Consider the following 23,474-nt stretch of genomic DNA (forward strand, 5'->3'; position numbering starts at 1 on the left):
TCCATTCTGTTACCCTATGTCTTTTGATTGGAGCTGTTAGTCCATCGACATTTAGAGTCAGTAGTGAAAGATATGAATTTATTGCCTTTATGATGCTTGTTAGGTTGGACTTTCTGATGGTGTTCTCTGGTCCTTTCTAATCTTTGTTGCATTTGGTATTTATTTATTTATTTATTTTTTTGTTTATTTGTTTCTCTCTCTATATATATTTTTTACATCTTTTCTCCCCTCAGAGAGTCCCCTTTAAAATTTCTTGCAGGGCTGGCTTAGTGGTCACAAACTCCTTTAATTTTTGTTTTTCTGGGAAGATTTTTATCTCTACTTCTATTTTGAATGACAGCCTGGCTGGGTAAAGAATTCTTGGCTGCATATTTTTCTGATTCAGCACATTGAATATATCCTGCTGCTCCTTTCTGGCCTGCCAAGTTTCTGTGGATAGGTCGGCTGCAAACCGGATCTGTCTTCCCTTGGAGGTTAGGGGCTTTTTTTCCCTTGCTGCTTTCATAATTCTCTCCTTGTCTGAGTATTTTATGAATTTGACTACGATATGCCTTGTTGATGGTCGGTTCTTGTTGAATCTAATGGGGGCACTCTGTGCTTCCTGGATTTTGATGTCTGTGTCTTTCCCCAGGTCAGGAAAGTTTTCTGCTATGATTTGCTCACATAACCCTTCTACCCCTATTTCTCTCTCTTCCTCTTCTGGGACCCCTATGATTCTGATGTTGTTCCTTTTTAATGAGTCACTGATTTCTCTAATTCTTAAATCGTGCTCTTTTGCCTTAATCTCCCTCTTTTTTTCTGCTTCATTATTCTAAGTTTGTCCTCTATATCGCAGATTCTCTGCCTCACCCATTCTTGCCTCCACTGCATCGATCTGTGTTTGAAGCTCAGTTAAAGCATTTTTTATTTCATTCTATTTTTTACTTGTTTTATCTCCGCAGAAAGGGATTCTAATCTATTTTCGACTCCAGCTAGCATTCTTATTATCGTGATTCTAAATTCTGGTTCAGACATCTTGCTTGTATCTGTGTTGGTTAAATCACTCGCTGTCGTTTCTTTGTGCTCTTCCTTTTGGGGTGAATTCCTTCTTTTTGTCATTTTGAAGGGAGTAAAAGGAATTAATGAGTTAGAAAAATTAAAATTAAAATTAAAACTAAAAAAATATTAAAATTAAAAAATTACACACACACACACAAATCTAATAAATGATGCTAGATCCTAGGTGTGTTTTGGTGTGGGTGTTGAAAGTGGTTTGACAGATTAGACAAAAAAAAGGAGGAGGGGAAACAGAAATCGTTTGAGAATTTGAAAAAAAAATGAATACACTGAAGTAGACTAAAGTGAGATGATGGGAGTAAAATAGAATTTGAAAAAAACACACAAAAGTAAAGAATATAATAGAAAAAATTAAAGAAAAATATTTTTAATAAAAATCGAAAGTAAAAATGAAGTTTTTCTTCATTTAACAAACATAAAAGAAACAAAAAAGAGAAAAAAGAAAAATAAAATAAAAAGGAAATCGTTTGAAAATTTGAAAAGGGGAATACACTGAAGTAGACTAAAATAAAATGATGGAAGAAAGGTAGAATTTGAAAAAATTTACACAAAGTGATAAATATAGGAAAAAAATTAAAGAAAAATATTTTTAAGAAAAATTGAAAATAAAAATATTTTCTTTCTGTATTCAAGAAAAAGAAAAGTAGTGTAAAAGAGAAAAAAATAAAGAAAATTGAATAGATGGACCTGCTAACAGATTGAATAAGACTGAAATTACTTCATTTTCCCCTAGAAGTCAGACTATGTAGCGCTTTATAGTCCATAAACTAAGTAGGCGGTGAGACTTGTGTTCTTGAAGAGCAAGTTTGGCCCAGTTGGCTGGGATCAGTGTAATGGTTCCATTCTCCACTAGATGGCGCTGCTAGCCTACGGGAGTGGATTATTGCAGCCCTCATAGGTGTGTATGCCTATGCGCGGGAGCAGTGAAAATGGCGTCACCCAGCTAATCGGTCTCTGGTATCAGAACTCTGTTCTCCCTGATCAGCAATTATGCACCGTCCTCTGTCTTCAGCTTTCGTCCACTCCCTGTTTCTTCACTGTCTGTGACCAAGACCCAGGCAGTACTTCTCCCCTGAGTTTTGTCTCAGGTGCGGCTGTTTTCCCCAGCCCCTTTCTTCTGAAGGACTGCGGCTTTGACCTGTTCTGCCCCTCTGTGGGAGGATCTCACCGAGCAATGACCAAATGTCAGCTGCACCCAGGAATGCTTGCTGGACCCTGCTGCTGCTGGTGCCCCACGACTGTGGCCAGGTGCCAGCCGCCCCAGAAAAAGTTCACGAGATAGGGTAGCAGCAGTGTTTCAAGGATTACAGAAAATCACAACACACGTCTGGCACCAGGCTTCACCCTTAACGACCTTGTTCCAGCACCAGTGAATGTGGCCATTTTCTGGGGTCTGCTGGGACCAGGTGGTTTCAACAGTCTCTACCAAATGTCCTTCCAGCAGTGGAACTGCTTTTCCCCGTGTGGCCCAAGAACCTCCCTGACCCCACTCTGTTCCTGGGGATTTGCTCTTCCCACCAGAGCACCGCCAGGTATCGAGCTGCAGAGTTGCAGCCTTTGTGCTCCCCTTGTTTACAGTCTTAATGGAATTTAAACCCTCTCCTTTCTCCTTTCTCCCTTTTTAATTTAGTCCCTGTGGCTGTTTCCAATTTTCCACTTTCTCTCCAGCTGCTTTTGGGGAGAGGTGCTTTTCCTGTATTCTCCCTCCTCCCCCCACCCCGTTTCCGTCCTCTCTCTTCCTGCAAAAGCGGCTTCCTGCCCGCCACAGGCTTCTCTCTCCCCAAGTTCACCTCTCCGTGCCACGTACCAGCTGAATTCTTTGGTTCAGGTTGTGCAGATTGTGTTAATCCTCCAATCAATTTTCTAGGTGTGTAGGATGGTTTAGTGTTGGTCTGGCTGTATTTCATAGACATGAGACACAAAAAACTTCCATGCTGTTCTGCCATCTTGACTTCTGTCTCTCTCTTTTAATCTCTCTCTCTCACTTTCTCTCTATACATCTTTATAAATTTCTGAAGTATATAAAAAATCAAACACAGTCCATGAGAATCCTTAAAATACTTCCTGTTTAGTTCCTGAAAACAAGTGTACTCTTGCCATAACCATTAAAATCAACCAAGTCCTTACATAACACCTATCAAAATCAGAAAATTAACACTGATAGTATATTACCATCTGAAGATACCCCCTCCATTTCTGGTACAAGATTAAATCCAAAGTTACACGTTGCATATAAGTGTCATGCCTTCTAGTTAACTTCTTCATTCTGGAAATGTTCCTTAATCTTCCCTTGTTTTTTTTTCTTGTCTTTGTCTTGGATACTTCGAAAGAGTACAGGCTACTTACTTTGTAGAATATGTCTCATGTGTTCCATGATTAGACTAGATACATATTTGAGTAGTACTACCATAGAAATTATGCAGTCTGCTTCTGTCATATAGTGTATCAACACACATTCAGTGACGGTGTGCCACGTGACTCATGATATTAGTTTTCATTATTTGGTTAATGTGTTGCCTATAAAATACCCACACTTGAAAGTTAATTATAAATATTTTTTGTGGGGTGATAGTTTGAGTATATATAAATGTTCTATTCTCACAAAATATATGCCAAATTATTTTAGGGGTAATTTTACATCAAAAAATTTATTCTGATGTTTACATGAATCCATTATTACCATGGTGATTGTCTGATGGTGCTTTTCTAATTAAGTCATTTCTACATTTTATTAGTTGACATTCTACTGACATGTAGAATATTTGTTTCTTTGTTTCTAACTTTTCTGGATTAGTTTGGACTCCTAAATTCCTCTTTTTATTTAGTGATGTGTGATTCTTCACTCATTATTATTTCTTTGGTGCTCAAAATTTCCCATTTTTAGTCAGTTCCTATCCCTGTTTGACCTGTCCCAACATTCTTGCAGCCTTTTCTTACTTTCTGCACAACAAGATATTCCAGGATCACCAGCTTGCTTGCCCCAGCTCTGTAATCAGCCACTTATTGCCAAGAATCTCTGGTTCCTATAGCTGTGTGGAGTGTTTGTTACTTCAGTGTCATCAATTATAAATCTTCAGTAACTATTAGTAGAGTTAAAAGTGTTGGAAAGCAATTATTTTGGAGTAATGGTTTATTAATATAAATAAAATGTTGATATTATAAATACATTATCGTTTATATTTTTAAGTAATATAATCTCATGTATAAATGAAACCATTTCTAATTATTTAAAATGTGTATTAAATGTGGAAACACCTGTAACAGCTGTGAGGAGAAAATGATGTATATAATTATTAATAAGGAAGGGAAACTAGCTAAACATAGTTGACAGAAACTAAATTTTTGAAACTTGATACTATTTTTAATTACAGTAGATAAATCTTTAATCTGAAAAATAGGTTCTTACAAATTTTTCATATGCTTATGATAAAGTAATGTGTGTCTTGATAAGTAAAGGATAGCATCTGATCACATTGAGTTAAACATTTTTATAAGAAAAAAGCTATTAAAATTAATCCAAATGATCAAAATAATAGTTTAAAAGAAATACATGCTCTAATTTGTTAAACTGTAACCTTTTCTATATTAGAAAAATACTTTGACACAAACACTTTACAAATGTCAGCAGAAAATCTATACTTCATTTCTTCACATTGGTTTTGTGACATTGTGTTTGCTGATATTCGACAAGGGATAAGTTGGGATTGATTTCTTCTGCCAGTGCTCTTTTCTATTGTATTATGGGAAATTAAAGGGCTGAAATGAACTGAGTCCCTTACAACCCCATAGTCACTCATGTGGGCAGACCTACAAAAGGCAAAACCTATGTGCGTCGTGGGTCTTAAAGGTCAGTAGAAAGTTTAGGAATAGCACATCAGTTTAAATTGAAGAAATTATCAAAATTTTAAAGTCTGTGAAGAAGACAAGTATTCCATGAATACTTTTTAAAAATGATTTCAAAATCAAAATGGATTTTATCTCTTGGGTGAGGTATTATGAACCTTCTCCCAGGCTCTCCCTAGAGAAGATACATCCAAAATTAAAAATTAAAATCTACCCATCATCCCTATAGAGCATGAAAATCTTAAAGGAAATCACAGAGGATTAAAATACATTTATATATATTTATTTGCATGTATGATATATAACATTACATTACTTCAGGGGTACAACTTAGTGATTTGACATGTCTATACATCATGCTATACTCACCAGAAATGTAGCTACCCTATCACCATACAATGCTATTACAGTATCATTGACTATATTCTCTGTGATGTACCTTTTATTCCAGTGACTTATTAATTGATCAGTGGGTGTTTGTGTCTACCACTCCCCTTCATCCATTTTGCTAATTTCCCTACTACCCTTGTTTCTGGTGACCATCAGTTTTTTCTCTGTATTTATAGGCCTTAGTCAGCTTTTGGTTTGTGTATTCATTTGTTTTGTTTTTTTAGAGTCCACCTATGAATGATATTATACAGTATTTGTATTTCTCTCTGTGATTTATTTTACTTAGCATAATACTTTCTAGGTCCATCCATGTTTTTGCAAATGTCTAGATCTCATCCCTTTTTATAGCTGTACAATAGTCCATTATATATTAAAATATATTTTTAATTTTTTAAACTGCTTTATTTTATTTTTAATATTTTTAAAAATCTCAACAAATTTCATTTTCCAGATGTAAAATCAACAAGAAAATTTTTTTACTTGAAGCATACTTCAGAATACTTGTTTCTAAAGGATAGAAACAAGTTTATATATATATATATATATATATATAAAACACTCCATTCAAGAAATATAACTACACATTTTCCTCCAGAAGAATAGACACAGAAGAATCCCTGGTTTAATTAAAGAGATATAATGGATATCACCAACTTAAGAAAACTTAAATCATACCAAGTATATTTTCTAATGACAATTGTATAAAACTAAAGATCAACAATAAAACAAAACTGGAAAATCTACAATGCAAATATTAAATATTTTATATGCAAATATTTTTTTCAATAGATAACATTTATTGAATGCCAGCTATGGACCAGGTATTGCATTATACCATACCACCCAACCCTCTCTTCACCCCTCCCAACAGACACATGAGTAGTGCAGTTACAAAGAACCCGTTCATTCAATTTTAACCATTATTTGGACACTGACATACCACAGTTAATTTTCCTATTATAATTAGGAATTTATTTCAATTTAATGATTTAAGGTCATATATGATTTCCTTGGAAATATTCAAGTTGATTAAAAGTTATTGTTAAGTTATATATTTTTATACATCATCTGTCTAGCTTACATGAAAGTCTGCAATAAGGTTCATAATCTGCCTTTAGCAGGGTTATTAGAGAATAGCCTCTGTTTTCATCTGGGCTGGATTCTTCTTTTTTCAGATAATGCACATACATTTTTGGATTACTCATGATTCTTTTTCTACAAGTACAGAGATTTTTTTGTGTGTAAGTAAAAACTTTTTTTTCCTCAAATTTTTATTTAAATTCTAGTTAATTAACATATAGTGTAATATTGGTTCCAGGAGTAGAATTTAGTAATTCATCACTTACATATAGCACCCAGTGCTCAACACAGCAAGTGCCCTCCTTAATACCCATCACCCATTTAGCCCATCCCCTGCCCACCTACCTCCATCAACCCTCAGTTCGTTTTCTATAGTTAAAAGTCTGTTACAATTTGCTTCCCTCTCTTTTTTCCCCTTCTCCTATGTTCATCTGTTTTGTTTCTTAAGTTCCACATATGAGTGAAATCATGGTATTTGTCTTTCTCTGAGTGACTTATTTCATTTAGCGTAATACACTCTAGCTCCATCCATCTTTTTAGAAAGAAAGATTTCTTTCTATTTGATGGCTGAGTAATATTCTGTTATATATAATATATGTATTATATATACACATACCACATCTTCTTCAGCCATTTGGCACTTGGTGAATGCTTGAACTTCTCCATAATTTGACTATTGTTGATAATGCTGCTATAAACACTGGGTGGATGTATCCCTTCAAATCAGTATTTTTGTATCCTTTGGGTAAATACCTCATAGTGCAATTGCTGTGTCACAGGGTGGTATTGTTTTTAACTTGTTGAGAAACCTCCATACTGTTTTCCAGAGTGGCTGCACCAGTCTGCATTCCCACCAATAGTGTAAGAAGGTTCCCTTGTGTCCACATCCTTGTCAATATCTGTTGTTTTCCTTTGCTGTTAATTTTAGCAATTCTGACAGGTGTGAGGTGGTATCTCATCATGGTTTTGATTTGTATTTCCCTGATGATGACTGATGTTTAGCATCTTTTCCTGTGTCTGTTAGCCATCTAGACATCTTCTTAGGAAAAGTATCCATTCATGTCTTCTGCCCATTTCTTAACTGGATTATTAGTTTTTTTAGGTGCCAAGTTTGATAAGTTCTTTATAGATTTTGAATACTAACCTTTTATCTGATATGTCATTTGCAAATATCTTCTACCATTCCATAGGCTGTCTTTTAGTTTTGTTGATTATTTTCTTCACGGTGCAGAAGATTTTTTATCTTGATTAAATCCCAATAGTTCATTTTTGCTTTGTTTCCCTTGCCTCTAGAGACATGTCTAGTAAGAAGTTGCTATGGCCGAGGTCAACAAGGTTGCCACCTGTGTTCTTTTGTAGGATTTTGATGGTTTTCTATCTCATATTTAGATCTTTCATGCATTTTGAATTTATTTTTGTGTATGGTGTAAGAAAGTCATCCAGGTTCATTCTTCTGCATGTCCCTGTTCAGTTTTCCCAGAAACATTTGTTGCAGAGACGGTCTTTCTTCCATTGGTACTCTTTCCTGCTTTGTTGAAGATGAGTTGACAATATATTTGTGGGTACATTTCTGGATGTTCTATTTTGTTCCTATGATCTATGTGTCTGCTTTTGTGCCAGTACCATACTGTCTTGATGACTACAGCTTTGTGATATTGCTTCAAGTCCATAATTGTGATGCCTCCAGCTTTGCTTTTCTTTTCCAAGATTGCTTTGGCTATTCAGGGTCTTTTGTGGTTCCATACAAATTTTAGAACTGTTTGTTCTAGTTCTGTGAAAACTGCTGGTGGGATATGATAGAGATTACATTAAATATGTAGATTGCTTTGGAAAATACAGACATTTTAACAATATTTCTTCTTCCAATCCATGATCATGGAATGTTTTTCCATTTCTTTGTATAATCTTCAATTTCTTTCATAAGTATTCTATAGTTTTTGGAGTACAGATATTTTACCTCTTTAGTTAGGTTTATCCCAAGGTGGGTTTGGTGCGATTGCAAATAGGACTGATTCCTATTTTTTTTGCTGCTTCATTACTGGTGTATAGAAATGCAACATATTATGTATGTTAATTTTATATCTTGTGACTGCTGAATTTGTGTATCGGCTTAGCAATTTTTTGGTGTAATATTTTGGGTTTTCTTTTTTTGTAAATTTTCTTTAAAAGTTTATTTATCTTGAGAGAACCATAGAGAGCATGAGCAGAGAGGAGTGAGGCTCTACACGGTCAATGCACAGAGTCTGACATGGGGCTCAAACTCATGAAACTGTGAGATCATAACTAGAGCTGAAGTCAATAGTCAGATGCTTAACTAACTGAGCAACCTAGGTGCCCCATCTTTTGGGTTTTCTACAGAGTATCATGTTGTCTGCCAATAGTGAAAGTTTGATTTCTTCCTTGCTGATTTGGGTGCCTTGTATATATTTTTGTTGTCTGATTGCTGATTCTAGGACTGCCAGAACTATGTTAAATAACAGTGGTGAGAATGGACATCCTTGTCTGGTTCCTGACTGTGGAGGAAAAGCTCTCAGTTTTTCCCCATTGAGGATGATATTTGAGGTGGGTCTTTCATACATGGCCTTTATGGTGTTGAGGTGTGTTCCTTCTACCCCTACATTGTTTAGGGTTTTTAACAAGAATGGATGATTTTTTGTCAAATGCTTTTTCTGCATATATTGACAGGATCATATGGTTACTGTCCTTTTTTTTTTTTTATTAATGTGGTGTATCACGTTGATTGATTTGTGGATGCTGAACTACATCTGCAGCTCAAGAATAAATCCCACTTGATCATGGCAAATGATTTTTTTAATGTACTGTTGAATTTGATTTGCTAGTATGCTGTTGAGAATTTTTACATCTATGTTTATCAGAGATATTGGCCTATAATTCTTCTTTCTTTAGGGGGGTCTTTGATTTTTGAATCAAGGTAATACTGGCCTCATAGAATGAGGTTGGAAGTTTTCCTTCCATTTCTATTTTTTGGAACAATTTTAGAAGAATAGGTATTAAATCTTCTTTAAATGTCTTGTAGAACTTCCCTTAGAAGCCAGCCATCTGGCTCTTGACTTTTGTTTGTCAGGAGATTTTTGATTACTGATTCAATTTTGCTGCTCTTATGGATCTGTTTAAATTTTGTATTGCTTCCTGTTTCACTATGTTAGTTTTTATGTTTCTAGGAATTTATCCATTTCTTTCAGATTGTCCAACTTGTTGGCATATAATTTTTTGTCATATTCTCTTGTAATTGTATTTCTATGGCATTGATTATGATCTAGCCTCTTTCATTTGTGATTTCACTTATTTGGGTCCTTTCTCTTTTCTTTTTTATAAGTCTAGCTAGGGGGATATAAATTTTATTAATCCTTTCAGAAAACCAGCTCTTAGTTTCATTGATCTGTTGTACTCTTTTTTTGTCTGTTTTTTTTTTTCTACATCATTTATTTCTTTTCTAATATTTATTTAATTTCCCTTCTTATGGCTTTAGGGTTTATTTGCTTTTCCTTTTCTCACTCCTTTGGGTATAAGATTAGATTGTATGTTTGAGATTTTTCTTGCTTCTTGATGACCTGTATTGCTATATATGTTCCTCTTATGAGCACCTTTGCTGCATCCTAAAGGTTCTCTACTGTAATGTTTTCATTTTCATTTGCTTTCATGTTTTTTTTTGTTTTTGTTTGTTTGTTTGTTTGTTTTTTAGTTTCTTCTTTAATTTACTGATTAACTCATCCATACTTCAGTAGGGTGTTCTTTTACCTCCATGTATTTATGGTCTTTCCAATTTTTTTATTATGGTTGACTTTAAGTTTCATAGCATTGTGATCTAAAAATATGTGTGGTATGATCTCAATCTTTTTGCATCTGTTGAAGCCTGATTTGTGACCCAGTGTGTGGTCTATTCTGAAGAATATTCTATGGGCACTCAAAAAGAATGTGTATTCTGCTGTTTTGGATGAAATGTTCTGAATATATCTGCTCAGTCCATCTGGTCCGGTGTGTCATTCAAAGCCATTGTTTTCTTGTTGATTTCCTGCTTAGATGATCCGTCCATTGATTTAAGTGGGGTGTTAAAGTCCCCATTATTATATTGTTATCAATGATTTTCTATACATTTGTTGTTAATTGATTTATCTATTTGGGTGTTCCAAGTTGGGGACATAAGGGCCTCCTACTCCATCATCTTAACTCCTGATAATATTCCATAACTTATGGGATACAGCAAAAGCAGAGGTTAGAGTGAAATTTATAACTATAAATGCTTGTATTAAGAAAAATTGTTCAAATAAACAACATTATACCAAAAGGAACTAGAAAGTAAAAAAAAAAAAAAAACTTAGCTGAAATTAGTAGAGGAAGGAAACAACAAAGAGAAATCAGATATGAATAAAATAGAGACCAGAATAAATGATAACATAACTTTGAAAGTAATGCCCAGTTTTTCCAAAAAAATAAACAAAATTGGCAATGCTTTAACTACATTAAACTAAAGAGAGAAGACTCAAAAACCAAAATGAGAAATGAAAGAAAACAATACAACAAATACCACAGAAATACATAATGTGGTAACAGATTCCTGTAAACAATGATAGAGTAACAAATCAGATAACTTAAAAAAAAAGATAATTCCTAAAAATGTATGTTTTCAGGCTTGAATCAAGAACCAATCAGGAGTGGACAACCCAGCACCTAGAGCTATCAAGCCAAGAAGAGTAAACCTGAGAAAGAACAAGGGAGAAGGGAAGGGAGAGCTGCCCAGAACCTTATAAAACAAGGACCATTGCCTGTTGTCCTCAGGCATTCACTTTCAAATGTCCCCTCTCTGTAAAGAGAGCTTGCCTACTACTCTTCCTTTCTAATCTTATACTCTAATAAACTTTTGCCTGCTGCTCATTTTGTGTCCACCTCTTCATTCTTCGAAACAGCGAGACAACAAATCCTAGGTACTATGGTAACAAATCCCAGGTATTGTGCTAAAAAGTCCTGCAACACCTTCAGATTAACAGTGAGGGTACGGTGAAACATTTATCATGCAAATGAATGTCAAAAGAAAACCAGAGTAGCAATACTTATACTGGACAAACTAGACTTTTTTGTTCTTGCATTATTTTTATGCTGCTTTGGTATCAGGGTAATACTGGCCTCATAATGATTCTGAATGTGTCCCCTGTATTCTATTATTTGTAAGATTTTGATAAAATATTTGTATATAATGGGAAAATCCAACATAAAGGAAGTAGTGTATTTAATTGCTGGCAATGGCCAGCAAACCCTGCACGGATGGATGAAGATTACTCCACACTTTGCTAAGAAAGAGGAGAAGGCATGGGGATCAACGCTCGCAGATGAAGACCCCATTTGCCTCACATGTACTCTCATTTGTTGCAGTGTCAGGCCAATCACAAATCTCAGTTGGCTTGTTGTGTACAATGTATAGATAACGGAGTTCCCCAAGGACTGCTGAAACAAGGCATTCCGCAGTCAGGGCAGTTAAAGGCAGCCCTTCAGCATTCCAAGAGACCCATGTCCCTCCCAAGCTTAACTGCAGCACACCAGAAATGTCTATGTTACATTTTAGCCAGCCAAGCAATGTATATAATCTCCTCATCCTCAGTAATAACTCCAACATTTAATCACTGCAAGGAAAATTTAACATAGATAGGATGGAGAATAATGGATGTATATTACCTCAAGGGTCATTAAAATTCAATTAATTTTTGGTGAAAATCTAAATTGTCACAGCTTTTTTATGAAAATAAATTTAGTAATATATCTCAATCAAATGGAAGAATATATATGCTTTTTAATACAGAATTTTAATTACTAGAAATATGCCATTTGTAGCTACTTACAAAGTATGCTGTCATATATATGTCTTGAGATGTTCATTGGAATATATTTTGATTAGCAGAAACAATATTCAATTCCATTTATATAGAAATGTTTAAATAAATGTTACACCAATACAAAGAAATGGTAGGCAGCTAGTAAAAAATAAAGGCCTTAAAGGGAAAAATTTCCAAAATATATAATACTTACTATCAGTAAAAGCAAGATGTAGAATGATATGTTAAATGTGCTTACTTCTGTATGAAAAATAGATATACAATATTAAATATTTCAGTTATATGTACAACTTTAGAAGGATATAGTGATTACCTTTGGGAAGAAAGACTGTGATATGGCAGGGAGGAATCTACTTTTTATTATACATAATTTTCTAAGTTGCAGTTTTCTAACTAGACAGATAATTATTATATAAGTAAATGCTTCAAATAATTTAAATGATAGAATGATTTGCAGAAAAAGGTGTTGCTAAGTGTTTGGATGAGAGCTGAAGTAATTAACAAATAATGTAAAGTTTCTGAAAATTGAATTGGCCTCTATTGTTCATGTATTAAGAAAAGAAAACACTGTTTAGAAGCAGGCATTGTACAGTACATAAAGTTTCATTTAAAAAAATCATAGTTCAGGTGTGCCTGGGTGGCTTAGTTGGTTAAGTGTTTGACTCTTGATTTTGGCTTAGGTCATGTTTTCACAGTTGGTGAGCTTGAGTCTCATGTCTCATGTCTGGCTCCACACTGACAGTGGGGAGCCTGCCTGAGATCCTTTCTCTATCCCTCTCTCTCTGCCCCTCCCTGCTCACACACTCTCTCTTTCTCTGAAAAATAAATAAACTTAAAAAATAAAAATAAAAGAAACATAGTCATATACTTGCAAGATAATAACCAGGATAATGAATAACAAAAAATATGCACAGTAAATTAATTAGATATACATCTACATCAGAAAATATATTTGGATTTTCAGTTTTAGATGGTCGCTTCAAAGGAAATAATGAGATTCAGAGAATACAAGCAAAAATGGAAATGTGCTAGATTATTCACAATTAGGTATTACTTTGTTTCATGGGCCAAATGCATTAGCATTTGTCTAACTCCTATTAAGGTCAAGATGTATGGATTTGCTCAAGTTAATAAATAAAGGCTATTCACATTAGAAATGTGTCATAGATTGACTAAGTGTTCCTTTTTGCTGTAGATATAAAAATTTATTTGTTATATTGCCTTAAGGTTTCCAATGTTATGTGTATATTCCCCTCTACCCTTTTCAAACACCCACCAATATAAATATGAATATGTCAAATAATAAGTTGCCAGGTATATGAAAGTAGGACATATCATAATTTGCTAATTAAATAAAGACTGTTATCTAATCCATATGCTTCTCAATCAAATAGATAGTGCCCTTCATATATATGCTAAAATACAATTATTTCATCATAGAGTAGTGCATTTCACTTATTATTAAAAAATATACAAATTTTATATTTACAGAAATTTAAAATTGATCCAAACACCTGCTCTAAGTTTGCTTGATATAGTTTGTCATGTGTATTGAACGATGTTCTTATGGAGTAGCTCAAAGAAATGAGATGAGCTAGAAATATGGATTGAGTAAATAAAATAATGACATGCATAATTCACATATTAGCATACATTTATTTAGTTAAATTTCTTGTTTTCACCTGGCAGATAAATATGTGTGCTTTTTATTGGCAGTGGGAAAACCCAACCCATTATAGCATGAGAACTCAGCTTCCTTTTGTTTCAGGTCCATAGAGCAAGAAATGTGGAAGGGCATTTCTGTGAAGATAGGTGTGTGGGTCATAAGAACTGATTTTTAGAGTTGGGACTATGCTAGCTGTCTCTACTCTGGATCCCAAGTGACAGAGGTGCCTATCCATTTTATAGTGGGGTGTGGGTTTGTATGTATATGTGTGTGTGATTATAACAACCTTACAAATCATGGAAGGGGCTCATGGAGCAAGTTCTCTTGCTTAGGTCCAAGGACAGTCATGAAAAATCTACACACATATTGGAAATCTGGATTTGAAATATGCTGTTTTTTGTATCTATGAATAATAATGACCTAATTAAATAATAGCTTTATCATGTAGTTATTGAATTAGTACTTGATCCAAATTTTAGTGTTCTGCACATTAACTATATGCATGTAAAGTCCTCTGAAATGAATTATTTGGATGTTGTAAATGCTAAGTTCAAAAATATCACATCTTGTTAGCTTGCTGCTTTTTAGGAAACTTTATCCGGGTTATATACTGATATTAATTTTTAAAGTGACATGGATCAATGACCAAAGAGTTTAAGTATTTATTTCCCTGGATATATATTATCCTATTGCTTAGTAGATGTCAATGATATGATACTTACACCTTTCTGATTAAGCGCCTGTTGAACTTTAGATTGCAATAATCAAAGACTTGTTCAATTTAAATTTTAGATTATTTAAGAAGTCTTCAGCAAAAAAGACATTATAATATGGGATGATTACTGTAGCTGTTATGAAAGAGGCTGTTAAATCCAGTGGGAATTTTCATCAGCATACTGTAATCAGCAACTAGAGAGAATGCTTAATTACAGTTATTTAGGTGACAAATTGATGTAGTAGTGGTGTTGAAAGCAGAAAAGGGTGCCTGTATTAACACTTGCAACATGTAAGAGGAAATGAAAACACATCAATATCAACTAATGATCTCATGATATGACTGTTCATATTGATTTCTCTTGTTCTATAAATTCCAAAAGTAATTCTCACTACTACTTGCTTAAATGTTTCTGAGAGAAACAGTATTTTGTATGAGAAGTAAAATCTTAGATATTAAAGAAAGCTTATTTTATTTTATTTTATTTTATTTTATTTTAATGACTTACCTAGTGTTTAGTCATTACAAAATAACATTGATTTGACTAGTGCCTTACTTCAACTTCTTGGTAGTATAGAACACATGCAATTATTTCTGATTTGTTAAGGAGAACTTTATCATAATCTATGCTTTTAAAAGGAGAACTCTTTAAAATTCTTAATCATTTATCATTCATATTATTTATAAGTCAACTTTATAAATCTAATGACCATTGTAGCATTTATTAGTTTCTTATGGCTGCTGTAACATATGACTTCAAACTGTGTGGCGGGAAAAAAACACACATTCATTCTCTCAGTTCCATAGGCCAAAGTCTGAAATGAAGGTGTTGACAAGGTGGCAATCTCACTAACTCCAGGAGAGATTTTATTCCTTGCCTTTTCCAGCTGCTGGGGGCTGTCAGCATTCCTGGGCTTGCAGCTGCATCACTCTAATCCCTGACTTTGTAGTCACATTGCCTTCTTCTCTTCTCTTTGTATCTTTCCTCTATGTCTCTTATAGGACACTTGGACATTTCCTACGAGACACTTGACATTGAATTTAAGGCCTACCGGATAACCCAGGATAATCTCCCCTCTCAAGATCCTTAAATGAATTCAACCTGTCAATACTCATCTATCCAATAAGGTAATGTTCATACATTTCAGAGATTAAGAGACGGATATATCTTTTTGGCCATCAATTATTCCACTAAACTGGCTTTTCTTATGATAGTTTAATTGATATATATTTTTATTAGGAATAAAGTGGAGTTTTGGGGAGCAGATTCTAGCAATATATGACAGATTAATTAACTGAATATGATGTACATTTAGAAACCATAATAATGACACATTTTATTTTATTTATTTTATTTTTTTAACATTTGTTTATTTTTGAGAAACAGAGAGACAGAGCACAAGCAAGAGAGGGGGCAAAGAGAGAAGGAGACACAGAATCTGAAGCAGGCTCCAGGCTCTGAGCTGTCCGCATAGAGCCTGATACGGGGCTTTAACCCACAAACTGTGAGATCATGACCTGAGCCAAAGTCAGATGCTTAACCAACTGAGCCACTCAGGAGCCCCAATAATGACGTATTTTCATATTGAGAAGGAATGCTAATATGAAGTATATTTCTTGGTTACAATTAATTCCTGTGATTGTAAGTTTTGTTTTAATGAACATTTCTTGATCAAATGAAAGTATCTTACTGTCTTTAATTGTTATAGGGTGCATTGAAATACTTCATCCTTACTGATATGAAAATGCATGTTTCAGGTTTGCTAAGTGGGCATTTAGTTATTTTGACTTCTATGAGCCAAGTGCAGGTGGACAAGTAAAAAGAAAGCTCTGCAGGTGTTTGGAACATAGTAAATTAAACATAATAGAAAACAACAATATAATTATAATATTGAAAAGTTTGAACACATACATACATATTAAATTATTATCTATTTAATCTTGTATAACAAAACAGATGAGAGGAAATTATAATTAGTCTTGATTCGGTGGGCCTATTAGCCAAAGTTTTAAGGAGTGTGTAGTTTTTGAAAAGAGTTTTTCAAGATAAATAAGAGTGACTAAGTTCTGGGTAGAAAGATATAAGGAAAGGAATTGAGTCATAATGATATCCAATTATGGTATAGTAAATAGAGTGACAATAGAATGACCACAGTGAGATTTTCATGCCTTACTATGGAGCTTAGACTTCAGATTGTCAAAGGAGAGTTACTAAAGATATCTAAAAGGAAAAGGGTATGACCATATGAATTTGTATTTTGATGGGATTATTTGGTAAAAGTGGACAAATGAGTTAGAGGTAATAAAGGATTGGGGTGAGGAGATAATGCTTACTAATATATTCCTTTTCTTCTTTTTAAGTGAAGTATAGTTGATACACAATATTATATATTAGTTTCAGGTGTACAATAGTGATTTGACATTTGCGTACATTATGAAATGTTCACCACAACAAGTAGTTACTATCTGTCATCATAAAGTTATTGCAATATCATTGACTACATTCCCTATGCTGTACTTTTCATATTTGTGAATGTAAGGATACTTATGACATTCTTATGACTGGAAGTGTGTACCTCTTAATCCTCTTGATCTATTTTGCCTACCCTCAACCTGCCTCCTCTCTGACAACCATGTTTGTTCTCTGTATTTATGAATTTGTTTCTGTTTTGTTTGTTTGGTTTCTGAATATAAGTGAAATAATATGGTATTTCTTTTTTATTTATTTCAACTAGGATAAGAGTCCATTGGTCCATCCATCCATGTTATCATGAATGGCAAGATTGTATTCTTTAAAATGACTGATCATATATCTATCTATGTCTCACAACGTCTATATATCTATGTAGATATATAGATATATGTATCACAACTTCTTTATCCATTTATGTATTTATGGACACGAAATCACTTTTACTTCGTGTATATGTCTCTTTCTCAATTAATCCAGGCTTTGAAGTTTGGGTCACTAGGTGGATGGGAGAGTAGTGTGAGCTGACCCACAGAGTACTGTAGAGTAATGGTATAAAAGAAGATAATATTGAAGACAGTGAAAATATGGTTACCAATCAAATGAATGGTCAAAACGTGAGGTTATAAGCAGAGAGAATACATCATTGTTCAGGGCATAGATTCCCACTAGAGATTTAAAAAAAAATGAATTTTTTGGGGGAGGAGGGTGAGAGAGAGACAGAATGCAAGGGGGGGGCGCGGGGGCAGCAGAGAGAGAGACACACATACAGAATCCGAAGCAGGCTCCAGGCTCTGAGCTGTCAACACAGAGTCTGACTCTGTGCTGGAACCACAAACCATAAGATCCTGACCTGAGCCGAGGTCAATTAACCCACTGAGCCACCAGGCGCCACCCCCCACCCCCACTAGAGATTTTTGAAAAGTGAGAGGAAAGGATTTAAAGGTAAGATAACCTCCCAAAACACTGAAAGTCAGATTGAGATTATATTTCGTGGTGTCCTCCTACTATGTGTATAGAAGGAGAAATACCACCATTTTCCAAAACATAAATCAGAACCCTGGATTTTCCTAGAATTCCCTCTTTTTTTTTTTGCCTCCTTCTCTATACCAGTATTACCACTCAATCTATCATAAAATCATATAGATATTAATCCTTATACATGTCTTCATTCAGATATTTCTTTCTAACCTTATTGAACTCACATATGTACTTATCAGTCTCTCTAGTGGACATCTCTGTGCTTTCTCTGATTTCATGTGTTTTCTCTGATTTCAGTCTTGTCCCTAATTCACATCGTACCCATACTTTCAATATGAGCTATCTCAGAAAAATCTGGCTACAGAACTCACCTGTTTAAATTCAGTCAATGTCTACCCAGTGCTCTTTGTATAGTCCTGTTCAAGTGAATGGCACACAAGACCCACGATTATGTAGATCTGACTGAAAATTCGCTCACGTCTTAAACCATACGTGTGTTTACTCATACTCTTAATTTTCCTTAGCATGCCCTTTCTGTTCTTATTTTTTTTTATTTTTTTTAACATTTATTTATTTTTGAGAGACAGATAGAGACAGAGCATGAGCAGGGAAGGAACGGAGAGAGAGGGAGACACAGAATCTGAAGCAGGCTCCAGGCTCTGAGCTGTCAGCACAGAGCCTGATGTGGGGCTCAAACCCATGAACCTGGAGATCACTATCTGAGCTGAAATCCAGTCAGACGCTTAACCAACTGAGCCACCCAGGCGTCCCTGTTCTTCTTACTCCCTGTACTAAGTTTTCTGAATCCTTTTCTCTTGTTTGGGGTCAGCTCACCTTGGATTATACCTCCTTCCTCAGAACAAAGCTCTAAAAGAATACTTGTTTGCATTACATTGAAACATTTCTTTAGATTATACTGCACCCACTTTCCAGACTATACATACTGACAGTGGCAAATATTTATCTTTACATTTTCAACTATTGTCACTGGACTTCAGGAGATACTCATTTTTTTAATGGAACTTATGTGATTATTAGATTTCTTATGAAAATGGAAATGCAAATTTTAGACTGGTAGTCAGCATTTACAAAACATGCATGAAAAGGACTTGTATTCATAATGTATATATAAACCTCTTTAAACTCAATGTGAAGAGGGGTGCCTGAGTGGCTCAATTAAGTGTCCCACTCTTGATTTTGGCTCAGGTCATGATCTCACAGTTCGTGAGTTCAAGCCCCACATCAGGCTCTGCAGTGTCAGCTTGGAATTCTCTCTCTCCTTCTCTCTCTGCCTGTTCCCTGCTCCCTCACACACTCTCTCTCTCAACATAAATAAATAAACATTAAAAAAATAAACTCAATATTAAGAAAATAAGCAATTTGGAAAAACAGTGGGAAGAAAACTTGAATGGAAACTTTAACAAAGTTAAAAAGCAAAAAAACGTGAAAAGATGTTCAAAATAATGAGTAATCATAAAAATATGCATTAAAACCAATACACAAAATCTAGCATACACTCACTAGTATGGCTAAAACTAAAAAGTTTGACAATACTAAATATTGATGATGCTATGAAGACTTTACCTATTGCTGGCAGAAGTTACAATCGGTATAGTAGTTTTCGAGATCAGTTTTTCATTTTTGGTGAAGTCAATGAGACAACCACATGAACCAGCAAGCCAGCTCATAGATATTTATCTAAGAAAAAAGAAAGCATATAGAGACCTATACATGAATGTCCATTATAGCTTTACTAAAACAGCTGCCAATTTCCAAATATTGGATAAATATATCTGTGGTATATACATTAGCTAGAATACCATTCATCAATGCAAAGGAGTAATAAATCCCAACAATGCACATGAATCTCAAAAACAGTATGTTAAGTTAAATAAATTCAGATACTAAAGGTTACATTCGGTATGAATTCTTTTATAGGAAATTCCAGAAAACACAAAACAATAGTTACAGAAAGCAGTTCAGTGGTTAATTTTAAGAGGACATCAAAGATAAATTATGCAGTACAATAGTTATAAAACTCTAAATGTATTTAAAATACTCCCATAGTTTGGTTCTAAAGAGTTCAAGAATCCCTTTTTTTTTTAATTGTTTTTGATGTTCATTAATTTTCGAGAGAGAGACAGAGCATGAGTCGGGGAGAAGCAGAAAGAGAGGGAGACACACAATCTGAAGCAGGCTCCAGGCTCTGAGCTGTCAGCACAGAGCCCTACGCAGGGCTGAAACTCACCAACCATGAGATCATGACCTAAGCTGAAGTCGGATACTTAACCCAGGCACCCTGGCCAAGAATTCTTTTCAAACTTTATTCAGAATTGTGGTATTCATATGAGCTGAAATTCCCTATTCCATGTTCTCTATTCACTCTGCTCTTTCGTATTTAAAGACTAAGCCATGGCAGAATATGAGCAGTGTCGTTTCCCATTGTTTATTTTATCAAAGAAGAACAAGTAATCTGAAGAGTCAAATATTTGTATGCCTTGGGGCAGATATTGATGGCCTGGACTTAAGGAACATAAATTCTTAGTTTCCTGTCAGTAATGGAATGGATCCAGCATGCATCTAGCTGTTCACTGATTTAGGTTATCAAATGATCACATTTTCAATAAGACTAATTCTTATCGTCTAAGTATTTTTCTGATAATCATTACATGTTGTCTACCCTAACTCTTTTTTATCACTCCTGGAAACATTTTAGAGATTTGTGTTCCAAATGAAACTTTGGAATTTGGGTAACTAAATGTTTAAAGCTATGGTATTAGGCTAAATGGGTTAATTGTATTCTTTTTTGGTTATTTGATTATATATTTAAACTATTCATTCTGTGTCTTCTAATACCTCAATTTCTGCCTCTCTGAGGAAGTTGTGAATAACAAGTACCTGTTTAAATTTGTAGTAGATATTGGTTTGTGAGAATGAATTGAAAGTTTCTATCTATTGCATTACGTATCATCTATAACCATTATAGAAACATCAATCTCACCTGGGGTTTATATTGCCTCAAAAACTACAACTCTGCTTCAATAAAATCTTTCTCTTACAACAGTGGAAATTCCAAATCTGATCATTTAAGAGATTTTTGGCTGCAGGAATAGACAAGCCTTGAGTCAAACTGGCTTTATAATAAAGCAATAGTTCCCAAAATATGGTCCCCAGAACAGCAGCATTAACATCACTAAGGAACTTGTAGAGATGCAAATTTTCTAGTCCCACCATAGACATAGTAACTCAGATATTTGAGGACTGAGAACAACAATTTTTGTTTTAACAAGCCCTTAAGATGATTTTGAGAATCTGCAATCAAAATATATTATTCGAAAAAGAGCAAACATAAACATGGGGCAGGCTCCAGTTTGTGAAATAATAATTTAGGTTTTGTGGATATCACTTGGCAAAATAATTTGAAGTGAATGTTGGAAAACAGAATTTAATTTGAAAAAATGAGCTTTTCCTTAAATAAGCAAGCTCATATTTTGATACAAAAATTGTTAGCATTGGTTTGAAAATATTTCCTAAAGATACAATAAAGTTGTTGTCGTGGTGGTGATGATTGTTTTGCTCCATAGACATCTCTTCCTGCCAAAACTAAACTAAACTAAAATCTTAAAACAATTCATTGTCAAGTTGACACAAATGGTCTTAGTCCCTAACATTTGCATCATACTTAGCTGGTCTCAATTTTCAATACTTCTTTTGGTCATTAATAATCCAAACTGGAGGACAGATTATTAATTCCATCTGAGAAGTACATTGGCTCTATGGGATCGGTTTTGTATGTGGCAGAGTTTAAAGCAGACATTGTAGAACTTACTGATCAAAAATTTCAAACCTTTTTGTATAGGAAAATTTCTCCTTGGGACTGTGAATGTGGGTGCTTGTTTTCTACTGGAAGTAACCTTTATTGTCTATCCATGTGATTTGTTTTCGTTAGTCATTGCAGAATCATTTTACAGTATATGTACAACATTGTGTCTACAAGTGTCATTTTCAGGAGACTCTCTCTGGTGTGTAGGAGCTTCCACCTATTTTATATGTAAGGCTTTTTCTAGGGATTTTCTGCTTTTGTTCCAAGTCTGTTTCATATTGTTCAGTCAGGAGTTAGCAGCATGGAAATGGGGCTGTTTCCTATTAATGGTTTTTGCTTTTATATTAAATTCCCTATTTCTGAGTTAAGTCCATTCACTGAAAATAAGAAGAAAACTGAGGTTTCATTTGTTTCTAGATCTCTCCTGAATGCTTTCTTAAGATTATATAAAGAGTATTCTTGATATTTAGACATGAGAGAACTTCAGATATTGTGTGATTCTATTTTAATTGGTGTTTGCTTCTTTCTGGTTTCGGTTGGATTTTGCAAAAATCTCTTTTGTTCATTTATCCTTCGGAATGCCAGCCTTCAGAAAGAGAAGTGGGCACACATATATAATGATATCATCTTTTTCATTATTTTGGTTGGTATTCTCTTTACAATTTTTTTAATGTTTATTTTTGAGAGAGAGAGAGAGACAGACTGTGAATGAGGGAGGGGCAGAGAGAGAGACACACAGAGAATCTGAAGCAGACTTCAGGCTCTGAGCTGTCAGCACAGAGCCCAATGTGGGGCTTGAACTCACAGTCTGCAATATCATGACCTGAGCCGAAGTTGGACACTTAACGAACCTGGTGTCCTGGTATTTTCTATTTTTATTAATTTTATCATTAGAGTTAGGAGGTATGATTTATTAATCCAGGACCAGCTAACAGAGTTTGTCGGCTCAGTGCAAAATAAAAAATGTGAGGCCATTTTTTCAAAAACTAAGAATGTCAATACAACAACAGCCCCACTTAGACTTAAATATGTATGGTAAATTGACATAAATTTTGTAAAGCTTAGCAGGCAACCTTTTATTGTGAACTGATGAATTGATGTTGTATATTCTTTTCTAAGTATTAATGCTTATAACTAACTACAGAAACAAATCAGGATAACAGTTCAACTGTATACCATATTGGAATTTTCAATTCCGTACATCCTCAGTTACTAGAACATTTAAAGAATGTACTCCTATATCTATTCTCTATCAAGAGTGCAGTTAGTAGAAATATCACATGCTTGTTAAGGGAATTTTCTAGTTTTTAGAGTGTTGGAAAAGTTTCATTCTGTATTTTTTTCTGTCTTTTTCTTGGTAGAGGAGACATATGGAGAGTTTATTCCCATTGATTGTCTTGAAAACCCTAATACCCTGTAACAATGTATGTTATTTCCTCTGTAGAGATACCTTCTCTCTTTTTAAAGGCCCATTTTTGTGTTGCATCCTTTTGAAGAGATGAAGTTATTGACCCAGACTAACTAACAAATCTCTGCATATGATAAAGATTAGAATGCAAAGAAATAGCAATTGGTTGATTTTTGTTTTTAATTTTGTTTTTTCC

General features: G+C 34.4%; 1 long non-coding RNA gene across 7 annotated transcripts in view; it reads left to right on the forward strand.

Annotated features, from left to right (window-relative positions):
• LOC106975272 (uncharacterized) overlaps nucleotides 1-23,474 on the forward strand; it is a 1,087,042-nt gene that overhangs the window by 914,368 nt on the left and 149,200 nt on the right. For all 7 annotated transcript variants that reach the window (XR_008298440.1, XR_008298437.1, XR_008298436.1 and 4 more), the window contains one exon: nucleotides 15,599-15,724. This is a non-coding gene — a long non-coding RNA (uncharacterized LOC106975272). The remainder of the gene's footprint in view (nucleotides 1-15,598; nucleotides 15,725-23,474) is intronic.

Source organism: Acinonyx jubatus, chromosome B2 (genome assembly GCF_027475565.1).
Source record: "Acinonyx jubatus isolate Ajub_Pintada_27869175 chromosome B2, VMU_Ajub_asm_v1.0, whole genome shotgun sequence".
Lineage (NCBI taxonomy): Eukaryota > Metazoa > Chordata > Mammalia > Carnivora > Felidae > Acinonyx > Acinonyx jubatus.